At 49.6% G+C, this 21,171-nt stretch overlaps 1 long non-coding RNA gene across 1 annotated transcript in view; it reads right to left on the reverse strand.

The window, feature by feature from the left end:
• Nucleotides 1–19,743: 19,743 nt before the first annotated feature.
• Nucleotides 19,744–21,171, reverse strand: part of LOC121598119 — a 33,175-nt gene continuing 31,747 nt past the window's right edge. The window contains exon 3 of the long non-coding RNA XR_006005519.1: nt 19,744–19,794. This is a non-coding gene — a long non-coding RNA (uncharacterized LOC121598119). The remainder of the gene's footprint in view (nt 19,795–21,171) is intronic.

Below are 21,171 nucleotides of genomic sequence, written 5' to 3' on the forward strand. Positions count from 1 at the left end.
AGTTCTATTGAGGGTGTCGATTTGAGTACACAGTATGAGAAAGAGCTAGATCCTCACCATCCAACAGTTGGTGACAAGCTCGAAAGGGAGAAATAAACTCCAACTAGAATCACCCAAATGTCCAGCTCCTCGACCTGTCTTGTACCGTGTCACTCCGATGAGCAAATAAAGCATAAAGAATGTCTGCTCCGTCCTTACAGCGCTCCTGTCACTTCTAATCAGATCTTGGCTTTAAGACAAGACGCTGCCACAGGAAGCCAGAACGTGCCGCTAAGTCGATGGTGCTGTAACATTGAGCCTTTGTCCAACCGGAAAGAACCGGTCCCGCCGAAGGCCGAACCACCGAACATCGATTTTTTCGGGCAGCCGTATCGATAAATGTCATTAGCGGCATGCTGTGGTCCGATACGTTTGGGGTGGCATCTCCTCAACGGAACCCAACCCGCAAACCCACAATCGGATTACACAGCTTCGTCGGGCACATTAGCGGCGGTATAATTGATTTATTAACTTGTGTTGTGGGACTTTTTCCTGTTCCGTATCTGTGAGGTTACGTAAGCGGTGACAGCATCGTGCCATATATCTCTGCGTGTAGAATTTGGAGCTGAAAGTTTTAGCTGCCTGGATGGCTATGGTCTGGTGGAGGCTTCTCCAAAAGAGCTGCAATAGTGAGCTGGAGTTTGAAGATATTGGAGATGCGCAGTTTTGCAGTTCACCGACTGTTTGGGACGAACCAAACACAGGAATGATCTACATGTTAGATCTTCGCCTGGAATGGATAAGCCATTCGGATAATGCGGCAATAAATTCCATTGGAGCAGCGGCTGCAATACTTTCAGTTTCACGACGTGCAGTACAGAAAACTCCGTGTGAAACCTTCAGCGCCAACAAAAAGGAAGATACGCTTATCTCGGACGGCCAAATCTTTAATACCACCTTCTCGAGAAGATTTTTCAGATCTTTAGACATACATATTCCACATCCCATTGGCCCAAAGCCACACGCGATGACCGTATCGGGACCACACACACACACACACACACACACACCGTGGCGAGGCAGAGAGCGAAACAGCGGACACCAGGCGACAATGCGATACCGGTCGACGCAATAACCACGCAGCCCAACGTCCTTCGGGGAGGCACCTTCGCATCTTCATTCGCAGTGCATCGAAAATTCCCCCCAAAAAGCCGAAAATTGAAAACAAAAAGCAATGAAGAAGCGAACACACGTTGTTGCAAATCAAACGAAGCACGCGAAAGAAGCCCAACCCGAGAGGAACGGGCCTGCTACAAAACGCGCCACGGCTGGTGCGATCGGGGGACTGGAATGGCCGCTGGCCGCTGTCTGGGTCGCTCCATTGTTCGGAGCTCCCGCTTGGAATTGCATGCGGGTAGGTGCAGTAGGTGCAGCGATGGTTGGGTATTACTTTGCTGCTTTCTGGCCTTTTTTTGTTTTTTGGTTTGCACTCTCGGGCATTGCTTCTATTACCGTCGCGGGACTGTTTGCTGAGTTTCTGAGGTGCTCTTGCGTGCGTTCCTTCTTGCTCATACATAGTCACGCACATGCATATAGTAGTGATGTGCTGTATGGAGCGCACCCACGACACCGATCCGACTCCGACTATTGTTAGTTCGATTCCGACCCCGGCAAAATGGAACCACTAGATCCACCCGGAGTCTGAGTCGTTCGGAGTCGTCCGGAGTCGTCCGGAGTCGTCCGGAGTCGTCTGGAGTGGAACGACTCCGAACGACTCCGAACGACTCCGAACGACTTCGGACGACTCGAGACGAATCCGACTCCGGACGAATCCGACTCCGAGCAACTCCGAACGACTCCGAACGACTCCGACAACTCCGAACGACTCCAGACGACTCCGACTCCGGGCGACTCCGAACGACTCCGACGACTCCGAACAACTCCGAATGACTCCGAATGATTCCGAATGACTCCGACTCCGGGCGACACCGGACAACTCCGAACGACTCCGAACGACTTCGAACGACTCTGAACGACTCCGAACGACTCCGGACGACTCCGGACGAATCCAACTCTGGGCGACTCCGAACGACTCCGAACGACTCCGACAACTCCGAACGACTCCAGACAACTCCGGACGACTCCAAACAACTCCGAACGACTCCGAACGACTCCGGACGACTTCGGACGACTCCAGACGAATCCGACTCCGGACTTATCCGACTCCGAGCAACTCCGAACGACTCCGAACGACTCCGAACGACTCCGAACGACTCCGACAACTCCGAACGACTCCAGATGACTCCGACTCCGGGCAACTCCGAACGACTCCGACGACTCCGAACTCCGGACGACTCCGAACTCCGGACGACTCCGGACGACTCCGACTCCGGGCGACTCCGGACGACTCCGACGACTCCGAACGACTCCGAATGACTCCGAACGGCTCCGACTCCGGGCGACTCCGAACGACTCCAAACGACTCCGAACGACTCCAAACGACTCCGGACGAATCCGACTCTGGGCGACTCCGAACGACTCCGAACGACTCCAACAACTCCGAACGACTCCAGACGACTCCGACTCCGGGTGACTCCGAACGACTCCGACGACTCCGAACGACTCCGAATGACTCCGAACGACTCCGACTCCGGGCGACTCCGGACAATTCCGGACGACTCCAAACAACTCCGAACGACTCCGAACGACTCCGGACGACTCCGGACGACTCCGACTCCGGGTGACTCCGGACGACTCCGAACGACTCCGAATATTGCAGCACGGACCTACCTTCCGGAGTCGATTCCGAATTATTCGGAGTCGGATCGAAGTCGACTCTGGGTTTTTGCCAACTTTACCCATCACTAACACATAGACACACATGTGTATAGGAACATCTTCTCGCTCTGTCTGAAGTTCCCGGATGCTTTGTTGAACCACCGAGCGCAGCTCCTAGCGGCCGCAAACTCCTTCCCGTGACGTACGGTTAGGAAGCAAGAACCAGCGAGGGAGCAAGAGAACTGTACTGAGAGTTGCGAAAAGCGAAAAGAAAGACGAAAAAAAGCATAAATGCAGTGACAGGGAAATGAAGGACCCGGCCGAAGGACAAGGCACGCGATCCCAGGGTACGACATACACACACAGCCACGGGAACAAAACGAAAAAGTTCCTCCGAAACCGCCCCAGCCGGAACCCGTCGGTCCCAGGAGCGAGACAAGAGAGACATCAAGTGGCGGCCCCCGGAAGGTACAAGATCGCACAAGATGTGATCCAGCAATCCTGCAAGCACGCAGGAGCGCGGTTTCGGGGTCGATAGAGCGAACCGGGCGGAACAAAAGCGAAAACAATCTCCCAAGAATACGCTTCTATAGATATGTATGACCGATTTTTTGTTCCTCAATGTGTGTGTGTGTGTGCGTGTGCGCTATGTTCTTTTCATCCGATACGCGTTCCGATTGTCCGCGTGTGGTATGATGAGCGGGGAACGTTTCTGCAGGATTTAAACTGATCGGGAGAGAGGACAAAAAGCAGTACGGCATTGGTGAACAAACCTGAAGGAAGAAGAGGAAAAAAACGCACGGCCACGGTGAACGATAAAGTCAGTTTGACAAATTTATGCTTTGCAAAATGGATTTGGAACTCCCCCCCCCCTTCCCCCGTCGAGCAATGGGTGCGGGACACGGGCACAAACGAACGAACGAGAGGGACGGCGAGCGATGAATTGGAATATTTTTGAACGTGTGTGCAGCGAAACGGGCCCATCAGCCCGAAGGTAAACCATCCGAAGGCCATCTGTAGCGCTTCGTACCAGCCAATCCATTTCCCAAGCAGCATAAAAAAAGGAGACGAAAGGGAACCAAGATGCCTGATGGGATTTTGCGTTTCTTTTGTGCGACACATGTCGGGTTTTCGGGGCACGGTCTGGATAATGAGCGGCGGCGAAGAGGTTGCCGGTTTAATAATGCCCGGAGCTCGGAGCAACGGCGGTCTTGTGGCGATAAAGAGTCGTTGGAATAGAGCAGCAGGAGCAGCAGCGGCAAAGAGAAAGAAAAAAAAAGATGCTGGAGAATCCCAAACTCTCCTCGACGGGACCACGGACGGACCGAAGCTGACGGGCGGACGATGACAAATTGCCAAAGGTCTTGATGCATGAAATTGGTCCAGGATCTCGAGGGGCTTTCCCCCGCGTTGATGGTCCTGTTGCCTGCCCTGCGAATCCGTCACGGATGTGCGGTTTTTTGCGCACCGTGCTTTGGTTCTCAGTTTTGTCATAGATGTCTGATGCTGTCCAATGATTCCTGCTGGCAGGAATCGCGAACTCCAGTAAGCACTGGAACAATGTGTCCAGATGCGGTGTGTTCTGTGTGCATTGGATTGTGCTTTTTTTTGTTTTTGATCTTTGGTGCATCGGTTTTGTGCAATTACCATGCCATGGGAATTTCAGGCCCACTGCCCACAAACTCCAAAACATACGCGCCCAAGAGTGCAGCGACAAAGATTAGACTCGGTGCGTGAAAATCTTATCCCACGTTCCATAAATTAACCCACCCATTATCGAGCGTACAGGACAGGAATTCCCGCGGGTAAACACGCGGCCACTTTCGGGAATTTTGGACTGGAACGTGATCTCTGGTCGCCGATGTCCCGAAAGACTGGCTTTTTTTTCGGTCTCCATTCTAGCCGATCACTATCGGTAGACAATTTGTCACACTATGCATCGCGCGATAGCCTATGACAGATGAGCGCACGGGCTGGCCAACCAACCTTGAACTTGAAGCTCGCCAGTGTGTGTGCAGCGGGCCGATAAAGTTGCTGCAGCGACAGTAACATCCCGCGAATGTACCGCGACCGCGCGAGCTGATAATGAACCGGCGAGGCGTCCTGGGGCCCAGGCCCATCGAACGATGATGGCAATTGTTGCTGCGGAGACAGTGCGTGAAAGAGAGAGAGAGAGAGACCTGACGCACGTGATTAATGGAGTGACTGATAAATTGCTATCGCGTGTCCGGCCGGGTTTGGGACCGCCGGGCAGGTTTTGTGTGGTGCTGTTGACAACAGACGCCCCGTCACTTGTGTGCTCCGTGGATTGTCCCTGGACGTCCAAATCGTCTCGCAGTAGCCACGCAGCGAAATATCGCTATCAATCAACTTCGCTAGCCGGAGTTCGTCCGAGCTTTCGCAGTTGACGAACTTCTCGCCGGCCCGGGGGGGGGGGCGTCCAGGTGGCATCTTGATCTGTTCGGCGCAATCATATGCCACACATACACCGGTCGGGAGCGGAAGCACCACCACCAGCAAGGACCCGAGCCACTTCCGGCCGGCCGGACGGACGACCATCGAGCAATCAATCATTTTTAATAGGATCCCGATTGGCGTACCCCGAATTGCGAAAAGTTTGGATTGTGCTTTGTTTGGGAGTTGGGAGTTGCACACGACTGTCTAGCCCTCTCCCAAGCTGGTGGTGTGAGTTTGTTGGCCGGTACCGCATTGACAGATGATTTATGAGCTACGCTCTCCAAGCCCTCAGGCGAAACATCCCTTGCACACGACAAAAATCCCATCCCGCGTAGGGGTAATTGATTCGTCATCCGGAGCGGTGCGGCGCATCCCCAGCAGCAAGCGCTTGCGGTGCCACCCGCTGACCGACGGTGTCCACCGCTCGGTCATTATATCGCGCTTTCGGACTGCTCGCAGCGGGCTGCAACGCGGTAGTGCGGTTGTTTACCCGTTTTGTAAAACATGCCCTTTTTGTTTTCGCTCGGACACCTACATGCATCCGCGGGGTGGGTTGCGCTCCAGTGAAACATTGTAAGACACCCGCCAGGGCCGAGGGTGTAGCACGTGATCGTGCTCCAGAAATTCGCGCCCGAAAGCGCCGCTCGGCAGCGGCCATTAATCGAGCAGCGAGAGAAACAACTTGTTTAGCGTCCAGGGGACGCCGCGGGAGTTCCGGCCGAAAGTCGCCAAAACGGCGCGTTCCAGGCGAATCACCTGGCAGGTGCCTGGAAGCGAAATCCTACACTAATGGAGCAACTCCTGGAACGCAGGTGAACACGAGATTGGGTTGCGTGTCGGTATGCAACACTGACAAGAAACCTAGGATTGCTGCTTAGCGAAGTCGAACGTCGAACGCGTGGGCTGGTTCAAGGAGCAGCCGGTTGGCCGCATCCATCCAGATCCACACAAAGGGGCAGAGTATTGCATTTAGAAACAATCAAGACGATGCTTTGAATTTGAAGTCTATGCAAATGGACCGATTGAGACCTTCCCTCCGGGTTGGCTGCTCTTTGCTGGGATCATATTTTTGGCTTGCGAAAGTCTCTCCATCTCTCGCTTTGTCTCGTTAATGCATTCAAACGAACCCGTGCCCACCCCACCGCCACAGTGGGTTAGATCCTCACCAGAGGGCGCCACCGACCGCCCAGCTAAATGATTTCATAACTGTTGCCATTCTCCGCTGCGCCGTGGCGACTTATTCATGCATTTCAGCATCCATTCATTTCTGTTCCGCTTTTATTTCTGCGAAAGTGGCACAACGGCGCTTCCTTCCTGCATGAGTTTGGCCGCGTTTGTTTCGCTCCCAGGAGGAGCGGGTTTGCCACAAAACCATCCCCCCACCCGACTCGGTCATGAATACATAATTTTCCACCGTACCGGGGTGTGTTTGCAGTGCGGGTCGCGGAAAATCTTCGAGCCCGAGTCGCGCAAGGCGCGGAGCAGCGAGCGGTGGTGGTAAATAAACCGTCCCGCAAAACGGAAAAACTCTTTCCGATGCTACGATAAGATTAAGTCCCAACGGTACACTTCATTCTTTGCTGCGCCCCGCCGAATGGGTAGAGTTTTGGGGGGGTGCCGCAACAGCTACGGCAACAGCAGCAGCAAGAAAGATGTTGAAAATGTACCTTTCCTTTCTTGAACTTGGGTGGGTTTTTAGTTTTCCGTAGACGCTGCCACAAACCGCCATCGGAGCTAAAGATGGCTGCAAAACGGTGGACGGCACCGCATGACGAGAGGAATTTACACACGGCGGATGATAAATCAAGCAGATGAGGAGCTTGCTGATAAAAAGGGACGAGCTGCTAAGGATGAAAAGCATCAAGCAACAACATGAGAGCAGTGCTAGTAGCCTTAAACGACAAAAAGATCCGAGTAGTGGGTGCAACCAAATAAAACTTAAACCTTGATAAGAGCTTTAGTGTTGAAGTATTGCCGAAATCCAGGCATTTATCTACGAAAGCTGATTAGAGAGTTGCTAGAGAAGTCTATTGACGGGTTTACATAAACAGTTAAGTCAAATCTGTAATGAATTCCTTGTTTAATGGACTCTTAGCACGTCGTGAAAGTAATCAATTAGCATGTGTTCTTCATTTTTTTTCCAACAAAAAGCTAATCAATTGTCTATATGTTACTATTGACTATTCTATATCGCTTTTGGAGGAAAATCAATACATTATCGTACATTATTTTAAATAAAATACACGATTTCATAGATTCCGACTCTCAATTTCGGTTATAAACACTTATATTCGCGGTTATAAACTAGGCATGGGACAATTGTGCGAGACCTATGCCGCACACGCAGTTCATTATAGTGTGCGGTTGATTGCCGCACTCGTACAGTGAACGGGTAGGTCTTCCGCACGCATACAAATCTAGCTGAAATGTACTCCAAACAAGATGCAAGATAACCATCGGTGTCATATACAGAACTAAATAAAAAAAACATTAGTTTTGGGTCTGCAGAATTTGTCACTCACAATGACACAAGAAGATCGATGAGCAGTATGTGCACTTTGAGTGAGAAAGAATGCACATACTGCTAGCGTGGTCAGATTGATCAATCGCACACAGCCGCACAAAAAGAGCTCCTGCCGCACGCTGATTCCACACTGAGTGAAAAAGAACACTCATAGCCGTTGGGTCATTCGCACACAGCTGCACGCATGTTCAGTTGGGTCAGTCGCACACTGCCGCACAAAAAGAACTATTGTCGCACACTGCCGCACGCTCGTTCAGTTAGTTCAGTCGCACACTGCTGCACGCGTATTCAGTAGGGCCGGTCGCACACTACCGCACAAAAAGAGCTCTTGTCGCACACTGCCGCACGCGCGTTCGGTTAGTTCAGTCGCACAAAAAGATCTTGTTAAGCGCACAGCAACATAAAAGAGAAAGCATGTAGATTTTACTCGTTTAGATCAGCTTACACCTCTCGAGCTACGTTTTCTAAGTTATTGTGTGCAATCAGTACAATTGGCTCAAGAGATTCTCAAATGCAAGAATAATTATTGTTTTGCCAAAATTTGAAAACCTCTTATATCCCAGAAATTTAAAAAAAATCTGTATAAATTGTGATACATAAATGGTTTAATGTAAAAACCTAGTTGACTAGTTATGCATACGACGCGTATCTCGGACTGACTGTATTTATAATTAAAAATGCAGCCTTAAAAGCAGTAACTTTCTGTTCGTGCATTAAAATTTCGATAAAATTGAACATTATATTTAAAAAAATGGTAGTTAGCTCCAATTGAGCGACTGACCTACTGCACGCGTTCAGTTCATCATACTGAACGAACTAAATCGCACGTGTTCACTGAAAAGAATCGAACTGTCCAAGCCTATTAGAAACTATGTGTTCGACATTCGACTATTTCGACTTACGCCTTGTTTTTGGACATTTTTTCGGTCCCAAATACAGTTGTATCTCGGGGGACACCTGTATTGTGATGTTAAAGGAATCTCTTTTCTATGGAGTTTGACATTTACCGAAGAAATGACGTCATCGATAAGACAAACAGTGCCGCAACCGTGACATCGGTTAAAGCGAAGGTGATTAAAGACATAGATTGCCGCACGGTTGTGAGTTGGAATGAAAACCCCTGTAAAAGGATTTTTCACAGTTCTTTAACGGAAAGTTTGAAATATCATGAAACGTATTTACAATTCTTTCTTCCTGTAAAATTTTGTTTATTTTCAGAGCAATTTTGTATTGCACTAAACAAGAAGGGAGAATTTAAAACAAATATTGTCTCAAGCAACATTGCCTCAGTTTATCAGCTGCTCCAGCGTTTTGCGTTACAGTTGTTTCGCTACTTTAAAGATGGAATAAAAAAGTGTGCGCACACACACACACCCTTGATTCAATGCTGCAGCCGTGGAGAAAGCGAAAAAGGATTCACGCGTAAAAAGAAGAAGAAAAAAATACAGTAAAATGAGATGAAAAATCTGCCCAAAATTCCGTCCGTCCGTCCCCCCACTCAGGGCGTCAGTGAAAACGCGAAAAACAGATTCTCGAAAGCAGAGGCCCGCACCGCGATTATCAGGTAGCGTGAGAATCGCACCAACCACGGTGCGCGTGCCGAGCGGCTTACAGCCATTGTCTGTCTCGTTTCGGTGGAAAATTGTGCGTGCAGTGCGGCGAACGCCTCGCCGTTGACAACCGTGCAGCAGGGGGCGGCGGAGAACCGACCGAATGTTTGCGGATGTTCGTGGGGATTTGACATGCCCGCACGCTCTTCCTGCCCACCAACGCGGTCCGCATGCCCCACGGCCCACCCTTCTTTGCATAGGAAAAGGTACGCTTTTCCCGGTGCCTTCATTTCGGTAAAACACTTGGCCGGTGCGGGTTGAAGTTTGGTTTGGAATCTGAACGGTGGGGAAAACAAACGGAATGTATCGCAATGTACGCGCATGTGTGTGTGTGTGTGTAGGAAGGTGATGAGATGAGCGGGAGATATGGTTGGGTGCGGTGGCAGAATAATACATGAAACAATATTAAGCCGACAGATGAAATGTGCTTCGTGGATGGGAAATGCTTTGCGATTGGGTTTTATTCCTATTTTCCTTTGCTTGCATGTGTTTCTCTGTGTGTATATGTAGGCTAGGTGCACGTGTTCGTAGAAAGGACAAGCAAGTATTAACGACGGCCAACACAAACACACACTCATACACACAATAAAGCGTTGGAACACCCGAGCGGGGATGCCAAAAATTGCGCAGAAACAACCGCTAGAGCATAAACATAAATAAATAAACTCGAAAATTCCTTTCGCCCAGGCTCAAACGGGACTCCACACAGAGGGGTGAGGAGGTAAAGATAAAGCGAGGAACCGTACCTACCAGCTATCAGCTCTCTGCCTTCCTACCCCCTTTTTTTGTACGCCTGCCTCGAGCTCATCCTTATCATCCGTCTCCGATCCGAGCGACAGAAAAACAAGGACACGGAGATTGTTTGCCGTTATTTGAGGTTAGTTTGGTGGTGATGGCAGTGCTTCTGTCCCCGTACCCGCAACCCACCGTCGAAGCAATAAAAGCGAAGCATGAAGGGGTTTTGTTTTCGTTTCTATGTGCAATGCCGGCCACACTCCAGAGATTCCGCTGGCTGGCCCAGAAGAAAACAAAAAACAAAAAAAATAATCGGGATATGCTGGGGCTTTCCACACGTTTTTCTGTGTCTGTGTGTGTGCTCGCTTTTGGAAATTGGCCCACGGCCACGGAAATGGTCCCGAATCGGGAAAGAAGGTCCATATAACTCGCGTGAAATGCGGAAAGAGTATGTTAAGGTGTATTGCTGGCGGTGGAACAACGGGGCCAAAAGAAATTCAACAACCCAATCTATTAAAGTGTACGTGGGCTGGAAGTGTAGAAGTAGCAGCGGCAAAGGGTAGCACGGTAACGAGATTTACAAAAAACAACCTCGAGGCCCAAGGTACGCAAAACGCCACAACAAATAGCGAACGGAGCGCACGCAACCGCAAAACCACGAATCCACCGAAAACTGAACCCGAGCAAAAACGCACACTCTCCGGCAGAAAAGGTAAAGGAGCCTCGCCCAGGCAAGACAAAGGCCGCTTGGTGGATCCGCTTGCGCTGGCCGCCCAAAGAGCGCACAGGCACACATCGGTGCCCAGGTGCGGACGGTTTTACGATAATGGAAGACGATTTATGGAAGACAATTGCTTAAGGATTCAACGGTTTGGGATGGTTTTTCTTCACGTTTCGGATTTTCCCGAGCCCCGTTGTGCTTTGTGTGTGCCGTGCTGCGTACACGTGCTGCGTGTATGTGCTGGGGATGCCCATGTGTTATTGGGCTGCGGCGTTTGTCTTCGATACCCCGACCGGCAATGCTGCTATCGTCACCAGGAAAAGCATCCTTTCGTGTGTGTGTGTGTTTGTTTTTTTATATTTTTTTTTTCGCTTTCTGTCCAAGGACATCCTGCCATGATCCACGCTCATTCATTTTCCTTGCTAACACTGGGCTGAGGAGGGAGGGCAATTTCGCCCAGGAAGTATGATGGAGGATTAGTCGGAGGGGGGCAAAATATTATTACCATAAAGAGATCCGCTTTGGTGGTTACTCGGGTTTTTGTTTTGCGTTGTTCCTCCTTCGCCCAGCTTAAAGCAAGAAGCCAAAATAAATAAATAAAGCCGCCATTCGGCCTTACCCTCCTTAACCATGGCAATAAAATCTATTCTGCCCCACTTGAGCGGGGCTAAAATGCGAAAAAAGCTGGGAAGAGAAGGGCATCCGGAAGCGGGGAAAAGATTATCCTTTTGTTGACACGCTCATTTCTCTTCTTTCCATTATGTGTGTGTGTGTGAGCGAGCGGCTTTCCACAAATTGGTAACGCTAGGCTAATCTTTCTGGCCCGACATCCTGCCGTACAGTCACATAGCAGGGGGCATTCGGGGCATTGCAGCAGGTGCGCGATGGGTGTTTTGGGTGAAATGGAAGCAGCAGGGGGTGCTATGGTGGCAAGACGCGGGCCTGGGCTGTGATCTTGTGTAACTGACACAGCATAAGTACAAATCAAATGTCAATCGCGTGTCGATGGGTCCGGATTAGCAGCAGCTTAGGTTCGACCCAGCTCAAACGGTTTGAGGACGAACTTAATTTTTGGGCTATAATTAGCTTCGATTGGTTGTTATGGCTTTGAAATCTTAAGCACTTGGTTGTATAAAATATTCAAAATCATTCTAATATTGCGAAATTAGACTCTGCGTTCCGAAGCTTAGTGGGCTTTTGTTTTTTATCGTATTTCGCGGATGTTTGAATTCAAATGAGGAGCATTTTGTTTCTATACGTCGAAGGAAAAATCAATTTCCAGAAAATCGATTTGTATCTTATCCCGAACAACATCAATCTTCAGCATCTTACTTATTAGAGTCGAAAGAGACCCATGAAACTAAAAACCTCTATTATGATACAACAAAAACAACAACATCTTACTTCTCAACATAATAACGATTTACAACCATTACCATAAGAGTCCTCCAGAGGCAATCGAATTTCAGGTCAAAATCCTAGCCTAGCGTATTCCAGACATTCAAATCGTGTGGAAAGTTTGTGAGTGATATTATTTTGAGAAGTTCGATACCATACGAAGCATCAAGAGATTCACCTTAGGAGGACTACCTTCGATCGAACAAACCTGATGGAGATGAGGCTTTGGGACGCAGAGAATAGATTGCAATAACAGAACTCAGTAGTAACTTCAACTCTTCCGAGAGTGTTCGTTCGTATTTGCCGCTCGAAGTTAGCTGTCGATGAGGATCAAAAGTTGGCAGTCCAATTCCAAGAAACGATTGCTCCAACAAACAACTCCAGCAAACTTCCCAAACTGTAGACAGATAGTAGAACCATCTCGGAAATAGCCATGTCGTTACAAAATTGAGTTGAAATGTCTATTGCGTGGACAAGGTTAAATGAAATCCTTTATCGTAAGTTTGTTGTTCTGAGAAACGAGAAGACTCTACATCGAAGCTACTGATGTGCTCTAGCAGTAAGCAAAACGAAATGAAACGCCGGTTGGATTGAACTGGCTAGTGAACCCCAAACCCGTACAAGTTGCGCACTTGTCTGTGTAGTTGCTGCTAGCGATCCGGTTCGACAGCGCTGCCCGGCAGTGTCTGTCATTTGCACCCCGTCGCTTCAGTTGCGGCTAGTTTGCTCGGGGCTAATAATATCGCTTTTAGTTTACAACCGACCGAAAAACACGGGTACCACGGGAGCGTATTTCTGCTGGTCTCTCCTCCGTCTCCTTCCCGTGCTAACATTTCGAGTCCACCAACTCTCATGGTTCTCGTCATTTTTAGTTTCGCTAAATTATGACTGCGGTAGCGCGACGGCACAACGTTCTCTCTCTCTCTTTCTCACGTGCTCTTTCTCTACTGTCGATCGCGCACTCAAGGCATGCGAAATTTTTGCTCTTTTCCGCACCAGCAATAAATCATGCCGGTTTGCTGTTGCAAAAACGCGACCCCGCCTGCTTTGCTCGCCCTCCTTGAACCGTGAAGCGATGTCATCGGTACCATCACCAGCCCGTACCTCGCACCGCAGTGCACAGCACACCACACAGACGGTTAAAATTAGCATTCATAATCGACCGGGCCAAAGCCAGGCGGCTGCTTGCAAATCCAAACCGCTCCGCATTGAATTAAAAGGTCCCCCGGTATTGGCCTGGAGGTCGCCCGAGGTTTCGTGCGCAAAAAACACTCTGCCGGACGATGAAAACGCAGAACGCGCGAGAACTTCTGGAGATCCGTTGGGGCGCGTAGGCTTCTGAAATCAATCCCAGGTCTAGTACGAAGTGATAGCGCCCTTGTTTCGACTACAAATTGACGTTTGCTGGGTAAGATGACACCCGGGCTTGTTATTTCATCTTTTTTCTGCCTTGCAGCTCTCTTCCTTAGCCCTGTCATTAGCCACTTAGTGAGGCTGCAGGTCTTAAGTGACGAGCTCTGGATAGTCTCAAGAGGACACACCCATGTGTGTGCTGCCGGGGTAATAGGACACTGTTTACATGCGCGCGATTCTGGTGAGGATTTGTTTCCGCAGCGGAACATCGAGCTGCCTAAGTGCTTTCAAGACGCGACACTCGTTAAAGGACGTCAAAAGGTACTTTGGGCTGCTTCTTCGCTGCTGCATATTGCTGTCACATGTTCTAGCAAAAGCCTCGAGTGTACGACATCCCCCTCCACTCCAACAAGAAAAGGTAGCAACCTCATTAAGATCAAAATTGTTCATTAGATCGTTCCATTCCCCGGGCGAGAATACGATGTTATTGAAGGATCTCCGGAGCGTACATTAAGCGATATCCCTTGCGGGAGGGACAGCGACATCCGCAGGGACTGGGACACCCGAAAGCCAACAGGGCAATACAGGAAAACATCATCAGCAGAACGGCCAAAGAGATATCTCGACACAACTGGCCCGGGCACATCCGGCAGTGTCGGGAAATAGGACTCGTAAATATTTACAGCTTTCTTCCGGTTCTTGGTGACGCTGTCGGTCTCGCTGCTGGAAAAGACACAGCCGCATGGGATCTTGTCTCTTCTCTCTCTCTCCCTTTTCTGAGGTCACACACCAAGCAGCTGGGTGCATCGCCGAAAAAGGTCGCTCGGCCACTTCCCTGCACGGGGTCACCGCTCACAAATGTGCACGAGCCGGGAGACGGAAGTGACGGTTTTATGCCATTTAACAACCATTTAGCATAAATGGCAATCGTGTGCTGCCCGCCAAGAGTGCCGGCAAGATCCGGACAATAGAGTCGGAACACTGTGTCTGTGTGTAGGTGTGTGTGTATGTGTATGTGTGTTTTATAAAAATAAAGATCCGGCCTTCTGCGGGACCCGGACAGCCGACAGGCGACTCCGGCTAGGAAAAACCAATAAAAGATCGTAAATTATCGCCACTTTCCCTTTTGCGCTGGTCCTTCCGTTGCTGGGTAGAGGTTAAAGCCGGGGGGAGGAATAGACAAAGACACCGACAGCCGGGACCGACAGGCGGGTACAACCAGCCGGAGCAGAAGCGTCAAAGGCAAATGTTTGATTTCCTCACCTATTTTGTCCCCTCGCTCGACCCTATCCTGCGTTGCGGAGAGGTAGCTTTCCCTCGGTGCTCGGGGACACCTTTTTTTCCCCGATGATCGTTGACTTCACCGGCCGGGCAGGATGTGTTTTTCACTTCCCAATTGCACGTGATTTATTGTGACCGGATGGTGGCAAACGGTTTTCGCTCCGCACACCGACCAGGCCATTGCATTCCTGAGCGGTTCCTTCCGACCCTGCTAGGGTTCTTGGAATTCCCGGTCGCTGCCTAAGTTTTTGTGTGACCTACGCCGTTAGGGTCTTTAGTTGCAAGGACCGAGCCTCGCCGAGGACTGTCGCATTGTCGGACCGGTACTTCCGGACCCAATCTCTGCACCGAGCTACAATGAAAGCATTTTACCACCAAGAAGTTGTGCATCTCCGGGGAGTTGAACTTCTAGCGATGCCGTTTGGCACTGGTCGCCGCTTTTTGTGCTCCAGCGGACAGGTGCATTGGTTTTGGTGTTCCAACATGTGCTGTAACCTGCAAAGATGTACTTGTATGACAGTGTTTTTGTGTGCGGAAATTGTTGGATATGAATGCTATTGGAGCTGTTGAGCAAGTCTTTGTGGTCGGTATGGTTCTAATTCTGCTCCGGAGATGATGTCCTTCAAAGCCATCCAATACCCAGGTCGGTCAAATGGTGCTCCCAATCCCCGGCATGACCCCAGCGAAATAGTAGCCACACCGTCACACATATACAGCATCAGACAAACTAGAAAGACAGACGACCAGTGCACGGCTGTCACACTGGAGTCAGACGAACATCGGACGGCTCCTTCCGAGTGGCACCGGGCGTTGCGAGTGCCACCTCTCCCACCAATCCTCCCCCATCCAGAAGCTTTAGGATGTAAACAAATAAGATATATTACAATCCATAAACAGCGACGACTGTGCCATCGCCGCCAGCCGTGGTATCGGAACGCTCCATTCCAAGAGCCCCCGTACGGCACAAGGGTGGTCCTGCTGCGTGTTTGGGCTGTGCGGGATAGAACCGTCCGACCGCCAGCTGCACTGGCACTGGCGTTGTTGTTTTGCTGCGTGTTTTTGTTTGCTCGCGCGCCCCTTCACGAGGCATCGAATCGGAGGACATCCTCGGAAAACATCACCAACGACCGGCATGGCGGTCGGTCTGTAAAGCAAACCAAACGGTGCAGATGCAGCAGTCGAAGTACACCGAGGTCGTATTGTAGGCAAGGGCTCGTCCGGGGTCGTCCAGGTCTGCACACAGACACGGACCACGGGCGTACCAAGGGCACTGTCGCCGCTCCTAGCGTTGTTACATCGGTAACGATCCCGGATTCCGGGTCCGGGTCGTCGTCCATCGTCCGGCAGCTATCGCAGAGCAGAGCGTTTCGAGCGATTGGAGGTCAGGCGGGAGTACCGTACCTTGCCGCTTGCTGCTGGTACTTGAACGGTGTGCAGACGTGAATGCTCATTTCATGGATGAAGTTGTTTGTTTTTCCTTCGCTTACGGATCGTGTGTGAGTGTTTCGATTCTTAGCCCTGTTGTGTATCGGTTTTCGTTGATGCTGGTGCTTGTAAAAAAAAACCGGCAGGAAGAGTGCTACCAATGTAAGAGAGCAACAAAAACACACTAACTACACCACTGCCACTAGACGGCGACAACGATTGCACTTACGCTCTCCACGCGCTCTGCCACGCCATTACTGGTGCGGTTCAACGCGGGAGATGGTGGAAAATATCCTTTCCAAAGACGTTGAACTCCCGCTCAACACGAGCAGTTTCGCCAAAAACCGCTCGGAGGAGGAGAACCAAGAGAAGAAGAAAAAAACCCACACCGTTCGATACCGTACCGAGTGACGAGCGCACTCAAGAAGTCAAGTGGTTTCGGCAGAGAACCTCAGAGTGATTGCTGCAACAGGCAATGGGGAAAAAAAGGCCCACAGAAAGACGAAACATGATTCCGAAACTCACGAGCCACGGTCGGCTTCTGGGGCCACTTGTTCACCGCGTCCGAAAGCTTGAAGCTTCAAGTGGTGCGAACTGTAATTTTACGTGCCAGGGAGTACACGCACTCGGGCAGCAGGAAAGCATGGATTTGGAAGCCCAAAACTCGATTAAAGACGATAGCTGTACGAGCAGCGGTCATGCACACTGACTTGGTCATTTAATGTGTCAAAGAATTGGCAGAATGATGGCGACAAATAAGCTTCATCGTTCAGTAAGCAACTACTTGATGTTGAACGTTGGGAATGGATCGTATCTTAAAGTGTTCAGTACATTGAAAGAATTGAGAAAACATTTCTACAGAAATATCTTCCCTCATGACTGATACTGCATGAGGGAATACTTGAAGTAAGCATTAGATCTAACTCCACATGGCGATGGAATAACAACCGTGCAGAGTAATGAAAAAAAACCCGAAACCTGTTTGGAAATGTCAAGACGTCTGCCATTGTACCTGCCAAACAAGTCAACATCAACACACCGTGCCCGTGTACGTGCATAACGATCAGTTTCAATAATTACCGAAACAGTCCGCTGGAAACAACTTCAAGCCCCGGGCCCCTGCTACCATTGGCTGAGCAATCGGCCGCACTTACCATCTCTGTTTGCTCTTGGTACGTTTTTGTTGTTGTTTTTCGATCCCACCTGTACATCTCCTCTTTTTCTAAAACAGTTTGATCATGTGTATGCATTCGAAACGCCAGAATGCAAACCAAAAGCAAGGGTACCGGGGACAAATCGTGTGCTTTACCGCGTCTCGATGGTAAAGGTATGTACAAACATGCTCATGTGCAGATGGAGAACTTAACACAGGGAGGGAGAGAGAGAGAGAGAGAGAGAGAGAGAGAGAGAGAGAGAGAGAGAGAGAGAGAGAGAGAGAGAGAGAGAGAGAGAGAGAGAGAGAGAGAAGAAAAAGACTGTGGGTAAATAGAAAACAAGCTGGTCGGACAAATATTAGCAACAAAGCTGAGAAAAACAATCAACGGGAGGAGATCAGAGCAGCACAAAAAAACACCAAAAAGAACACGAAGAGAATGGTGTTGAGAGGGAAGGAAAGAGTTGAGAAAAGCTGCGTCTAGGCACGTACAATTGTGTAAATGGAAGGCTGGTTGTACTTGTAGCATGTAAAACGTGAAAGAATGGCCAAAATTGTTATTATAATCGGTACAAAGTACAGTTCTAGCGAAGACCAATTTGAGCGCAAGGTGAAAGCAAGACCAGCAAGAAACGTGCAGCAAACAAACGATCGCATTCGGGTTGATTGTCATCCAGCGAAAGTGCGCGCTGTTGAGAAACGTACGGCCCTTCTTAAAACCCCTTTTTTCACCCTTTCCGATGCATTTGTTTGTGCGTGTCTGTGTGTGTTTAGAAAAGCAAACAAATGCGCTGCCGTTGTGTGTGCCATCTTCCTTCCAAGCGTTCCACGGATCCGTTTCCATTAAGATATTACACCGTGCGTGCGGAACGGTTCGCTCTCAAGCTGTGACCGCTCTGGGCCGCGTCGCCGAGGACACAAATTAAATAATGAAAGCCCCGTAAATACTGTTTGCGCTAGTAATTGATATCTTTGCCTTCTGCCACCTCGCCGGCCAACGGACGGCTGGGCCGGGTGGTTTGCCAGAGTGCCACGACGGTCGGATGGTTGGGTGAAGAGATTTCGCATCGTTTTACTGCCGAGACGGGGCGAGGAGTTTGCGTTATGCGACTGCCAATCAAACAGTAGCAGGCGCTGGTGTTAATTTACAGCTTAAGTGTTGCCATTTATATATGCTTGCAAATCAGGCTGTGCAATCAAGGTGTGCTTTTAGGGCATCGATTTGTGTGCGACGGTAGCGATAGAATGTTGAGAAAACAATCTTTAAATTACTGGCAAGGTGTGGGGCAATATTTTTTTACTAAATATAAGCTACTGTTTTGGTTACTTCAAAGACATAGAAATATACATCAATGATTGAAAGATCTTTTAGGAAGTTCTTCAAAGCTTCCCATTACTAGGGTGCATTGAAAAAGGTGCAGCAAAAACATTTTTTAATTTTTCTATTTTTAGTTTTTCCTCCAGAAAACCATCACAATGCACAAAATTCATATAAACGAAAGCTATTTGTTTTTTTTTTCGATTTAAATATGCAAAGTAGTGGTGGGAGCTCGGAATCGGACCTATCTGATTCCGATTCTGTGTTCGGAATCAATTCCGGAGCCGATTCCGATGCTGGAATCGTTTCCGATCCCGGAGTCGATTCCGGAACCGATTTTGATTACAGAGCCAATTCCGGAACCGATTCCGATTTCGGAGCTGATTCCGGAGCTGATTCTGATTCCGGAGCCAATTCCGATTCCGGAACCTATTCCGTATCCAATTCCAATTCCGGAACTAATTCCGGAGCCGATTCCGGAACAAATTTCGGAGCCGATTCCGGAACCAGTTCCGGAGCCGATTCCGGAACTAGTTCCGGAGCCGATTCCGCAATTGGTTCCGGAATCGATTCTGGAAACTGATTCCGGACCTACTATCCGGAATCGATTCCAGAAAAATACGGAGCTAGCCAGAATCGATTCCCGCGAAATCTTCATTTTCCCCATCACTAATGCAAAGAAACCAACCCAATCACATACACACACATGCTCCTCATGTCCCCCTGCTGTACGATACCATTCTCACTACCGCGAGCCGGCGCGGAATGCGGGAATGCTTTTAACCGCGGCGATCGGGGCGCGAATGTTTGCGCCGCTCGTTCGCACCATCACACCTTCGCCGATGGCCGCCAATGTTTGGCCGGTTTATGGCTGCGTGTCCGTTTGGTTCATCATCAACGCGTTAGCAATCGTTGATTGCGTTTGCTGAGTCGTTTTGTTTCCCACTAGTCGCTAGTTTGAATTTGGCGGGCGGAGCCCGGGCTTGCTATGGGGGGAGGGGGGGGGGGACTTACCGTTGAGCAGGCTCGCGTTTGGCTGCACGCCATATCGGGCACAGAATGCTGCAAACAAACAGAGAGAGAGAAAGAGTCAGTGAGAAGGACGGTAAAAAAGGTGTAAAAAACAAACACGAAACGTGTAATGAAGCGTGGTAGCTGCGTTTCGCGTGAGGCGCGAAATGTTAATATCTATTAATGTGCCAATGGAGAAGGCAAAAAAGCAGCAACACCAACAACAAGAACGAACGATCGGCATGACACACCGGAAGCAGGGATGCTGAAGCTGTCGAACCCTCAGCTTTGTTCAATTTTCCATCAAAAGCAAAGCAAAAAGAAGCTTTAAACATTCTGCCACAACGAGTTCCCCTCACGCTCGGAAAGGCAAAGAAAACTTATCTCAGCACAGCCAAATTCTACCTCTCCCTTCCACTGGCCGGAAGTGATTCTGCTTTCGGCAACGGTGGGTTGGCACCGGGACGCACAGGGCTGCGCGGCGTTCGTCGCCTGCCCGCCGCTTAATGCAAATAAAATCACTCGTCCCGCCGGGCCGCTGCTGAGCTGGCGGGGGCGATTTCAATTTGCCGAAAAATGTGCAAACGTGCGTCCCGGGTGCGGCTGCCGCTGATGATGTTTATCTTGCGGTTTGTCCCCGGGTGCTGCTGGCGGGCGGAGCTGGAGAAAACTAATTTACACTTCAGGCAAAATTATTTCTCTGTGCTGAAATCGATCTTCCCCCATCGGTTGCACGTTTGCCGCGACGACGCAGAGAGGGGGGGGGGGGGGGAGTGTGCTGAGTGCTACACAAAAATCGAACCACCAGTGTTGATTAAACATTGTATGCTTAGGTTGTTCCGTGGAGAAGTTATTCTGAATTGAGATTTTTTTTAATTTTCTTCTTTTTTTGCTTCGCCTTCAGTGACAAGTTTCGTTCGATGGACAGAGCACTTGTGAAGTGGTTCGCTATTTGACAGCGAGTTTAAAATGCTCCATCAGCACTTTGAGCTTCCGTTCGCATCGGCAGCCAGCCAAGCATTGCTCAAGCCTCTTATGGGCTTATCATCATCTGTGACTAGAAATTGCATTAAACTATGACAGCACTTTAAATAAATAAGGCTTCCATTTCAAACCACTTTTTGCTCGGTTCAAATTACTGTTTTGTTTGCTAACATTAAGTGACTTGACGACGCTTTGGGAAGGGGTGTCCCTCTATCAATTTGGTCATTAATTGAAGTAGCGACAAACTTTCCCTACGATGCTCGAAGCGCTCGGAAAGCTCGGGCGCAGTTCGTTTCGTTCGTTGCCATTTGTTTGAAGCTGAAAACTTCAGACCGTGCTATGGTAACGCACACATGCCGCACGCTGTAAGGTGTAAGGATGAACAACTCCGTTCGATTATCAATCTTAGTTTGCTAGTGAAAACTTTCACTTCATAACGCTTTT

This window comes from Anopheles merus, chromosome X (genome assembly GCF_017562075.2).
Source record: "Anopheles merus strain MAF chromosome X, AmerM5.1, whole genome shotgun sequence".
Lineage (NCBI taxonomy): Eukaryota > Metazoa > Arthropoda > Insecta > Diptera > Culicidae > Anopheles > Anopheles merus.